We start from the raw sequence: 4,432 nt of genomic DNA on the forward strand, positions 1-4,432 counted from the left end.
AGTATGTTGCTATTGCTTTCTTCATGACTTATACATGTTCCTATAACTATGAGATTATGCAACTCCCGTTTACCGGAGGAACACTTTGTGTGCTACCAAACGTCACAACGTAACTGTGTGATTATAAAGGTCCTCTACAGGTGTCTCCAAAGGTACTTGTTGGGTTGGCGTATTTCGAGATTAGGATTTGTCACTCCGATTGTCGGAGAGGTATCTCTGGGCCCACTAGGTAATGCACATCACTATAAGCCTTGCAAGCATTGCAACTAATGAGTTAGTTGCGAGATGATGTATTACGGAACGAGTAAAGAGACTTGCCGGTAATGAGATTGAACTAGGTATTGAGATACCGACGATCGAATCTCGGGCAAGTAACATACCGATGACAAAGAGAACAACGTATGTTGTTATGCGGTTTGACCGATAAAGATCTTCGTAGAATATGTGGGAGCCAATATGAGCATCCAGGTTCCGCTATTGGTTATTGACCGGAGACATGTCTCGGTCATGTCTACATAGTTCTCGAACCCGTAGGGTCCGCACGCTTAAAGTTCGATGACGGTTATATTATGAGTTTATGAGTTTTGATGTACCGAAGGTTGTTCGAAGTCCCGGATGTGATCTTGGACATGACGAGGAGTCTCGAAATGGTCGAGACTTAAAGATCGATATATTGGACGACTATATTTGGATACCGGAATGGTTCCGGGTGAGATCGGGATAATACCGGAGCTCCGGAAGGTTATCGGAACCCCCCGGGAGGTATATAGGCCTTAATGGGCTTTAGTGGAAAGGAGGGAAAAGGAGCAAGGGAGGGCCACTCCCCAAGCCCAATCCGAATTGGGAGGGAGGCCGGCCCCCCTTTCCTTCCTCCCTCCTTCCTCTTCCTTCCCTTTCCCTCTCCAAATAGGAAAAGGAGGAGTCCTACTCCCGGTGGGAGTAGGACTCCCCCCTTGGGTGCGCCTCCTCCCCTTGGCCGGCCCTCTCCTCCCCCTTTATATACGGAGGAGAGGGGCACCCCATAGACACAACAATTGATCTCTTTGATCTTTTAGCCGTGTGCGGTGCCCCTCTCCACCATAGTCCACCTCGATAATATCGTAGCGGTGCTTAGGCGAAGCCCTGCGTCGGTAGAACATCATCATCGTCACCACGCCGTCGTGCTGACGGAACTCTCCCTCAAAGTTCGGCTGGATCGGAGTTCGAGGGACGTCATCGAGTTGAACGTGTGCAGAACTCGGAGGTGCCGTGCGTTCGGTACTTGATCGATCGGATCGTGAAGACGTATGACTACATCAACCGCGTTGTGCTAACGCTTCCGCTTTCGGTCTATGAGGGTACGTGGACAACACTCTCCCCTCTCGTTGCTATGCATCACCATGATCCTGTGTGTGCGTAGGAATTTTTTTGAAATTACTACATTCCCCGACAGAACCCTCTTCTAATCTTCTTGGGCGTCTCTTTTGTTGGGTCGGTTGGATCACCCACTTCTTCCTCGGTGTCGATGCCAGTGGTCTTGACGGTGTTGGTAATGAATAAATTCCACTTGGGTTGCCCAGTCAACTTCAAGCAACAATGCACGAGGACGAAGTTATTCTTGTCCACCTTCAGAAACAGGTTACACGCACGGGAAGGCTGCAAAGGCAAACATGTCATCAAGTTGCATATCCGGCCAAATGACCAACACACATAACAACGTACTTGTTCGGTGATTTGCACACCACTTGGCCACCGATCAATTAGTTGCTTCAAATTGCCGCAATACTTGGACACGTCCTTTTGGATAATGTATCACCGATGGTTAAACGACTTTACCCCACGGTTGCGGATTAGTTCGTCGGCGTAGGGATCAAAATATTTGTGCTCATCGAACCAAGTGTGAATGTTGGCCTAAAATGTTGTGCCCTTTTGCTTCGTGCCATGGATCGGAATGATGCTAGTGGCCAACCACGAATCACCTTCATGTGCACTCCCTCATGTTGAAGCTTTCTCCTCTACCCTACTTCTTTGGATCCGCAACAAATTCATCTGGATCAAGGTCGTCGTTGCAATCCTCCTCCGGCTCCTGCTGGCCGGTGTACGAATCTGGTTGCTGGTATACGTGTCTGACTCCATGCCCGGCTGCGTGGACTCCAAGTCATCCACTTGTCTGTCCTCGTAGCAGCTCCGCCTTCGTCGTGAATCATCTCAAACATCTGCTTGTCTGTGTCGTCATACGCCGGCTCGCCCGGTTGAGACATACCGTCGAACAGATAGCAGGCACCAAGCTGCTCCACGCGCGGTGCCTGAGTCCGGACAAGTAGTGGGGCTGTAAACCCGACGCGCGAGAGGATGCGTATCGGACGGCCAACTACAATCAAGCCACGAAATCTGATGTCAAGAAGCGTGGATGCGTGAGAGGACATGGATCAGGCTCAGCTTTTGTTGTCCTGAATAAATACTTTTGTGTGAATAAAGCTCTCTCAATTGTCCGAAAAAATAGAAAAACATAAAAGAGGAAACCTCTCCTTTTGGTTGAAAAAATAAAATAAAAGAGAAAATCTCTCGTCTTGGTTGGCAGCATGGTGGGAGTTGAATAACCAGGGCAATAATGACGAGAGTTTTTCACGGGAATTAATTACACGCCTTGGCCCCTGCGCACCGGCTGGCCTGCCTGTAGACTGCAGTCCTGTGCGGGCTCGAGACTGGCTGGCATGCCTACCGATGCGTTGACCAGAACTCTTGATGTTCACTACTCGTTGACCTTGTTTCTAAAAAAAACTACTCGTTGACCTTTCCGCGAAGCCTGCCTGCACGCGTACCTCGGTGCCCAAAACAGCACTCTACTCATGACATAGAGGTCTATGCACATTTCTTATTTTATTTTATTTTGCTAGAAAACTTTCAGTCTATTCATCTTCTATTTCCTAATTGCAGAAAATGAACCTCAAGTCTGTTCTTTGTAGTACAAAAATAGAGAATCAAATTTGTGTCAGTAGGGCAAAACACAATAGAATCTTTTTCACGTCGTTCACTCCTCGTATCCGGGACCAAAGCTTCGTCGTGCGTACTTTATTTTTTTAACATATCAGAAATTAGTCAACGAGTATGCTTTTACTAAGTGTATCATTCATTGATAGAAGAAGATCAGAACGAATACAAGATATGATTACAACACATGACACGGACGCAAAAGGCGTGAACATGGTGATCTGAGCAGAGAAACAAGGGATGCTCGGCCCAAAATAAGAAAAAACACAGCTAAACTCGCCATCTTGAGAAGTAGCGCAAACCACCAACAAGACAACCAACAACCTCAGATCCAAGCCCGAGGACGCCACGAGCAAAGAAAACGACACCTTCAAGAAGGAGAACGACGCCTAGACGCCGCCGCCGTCCGATCCAGATAGCCGGACCTAGGGTTTCCCCCGCTGCTCGAAGAGGGGCTCAGAACCGGCCGTGACAACGCCACCAAGGAGGGGACGGCACCCACGGGTGTCGCCGCTGCCAGCATCCAATGCAGGGATTTCGCCCTGGCCATAGTCCGAGCAATCCCAAGCCGTCAGAACACGATCGGAGTAGAGGAAGTCTGGTATAGGTCGGTGCCAGAACCGCAGGAGGGGAGCCACGCCCGTCACTGAAGAGGCATCGGGATCAAGCTCCGTCGTGCGTACTTTATTATTTGCTTTAACATATCAGAAATTAGTCATTCCTTTTTTTGCGAGGGAGAAATTAGTCGTTCCTAAAAATCTTATTCTACGAGACATGCAAAACAAAAGTGCTCAGCGAGACATTTTCTTGAACACGATACAATCGAAGTCACGAGACAATCAGTCGTCACTTGCACTGTTTGAAGATATAAATCCAATGCTAAGTTTAGTCGAGTTGTTTGGATGGTAGCCCACACTTACTTTACCAATATTTTGGCGTTGACCAAAAGCATGGGTTTGTATTTGGTTTGAAGCCTTTTCACTTCACACTAATTTTGTGGTATGCTAGTTGAGACACTGCACCATTCACGGACGGCGAATTTGCTTGCCAAAATCTTGGTATGCCCTTATTTGGTAGGGTTGCCTCAGGCGTCAACCAAACAGTCCCCTAGTAATCGTCACTTGATGTTTGGCTCATGCTTTACGGTTCCTGCACAACGTGTCCATCGACTGGTTCAAAAAAAATCGACTGACCAAAATGGTGTAAGTCGATTCCAAGAGATAATTAACTTGTCCAAATTATATTTTGAGGCGACTTGTCCGTAGCCAGTCCCATAGTGCAAGCTTTGACGAGCAAGGGCCAGCCCCTCTCAAATCGCTCGTTGCGCTGGAGATCAGTCACATGCACTCCCCCACGCTTTCACGAAAAATAGCACGCCGGAGGCCTCCTCGCATGTCGCATGGCCCAAGTTCCACCGCGCGCAGGAGATAATTTTGCCCTGTTTGTTTGAGCTTCAGGAATC

This window comes from Triticum aestivum, chromosome 4D, assembly GCF_018294505.1.
Source record: "Triticum aestivum cultivar Chinese Spring chromosome 4D, IWGSC CS RefSeq v2.1, whole genome shotgun sequence".
NCBI lineage: Eukaryota > Viridiplantae > Streptophyta > Magnoliopsida > Poales > Poaceae > Triticum > Triticum aestivum.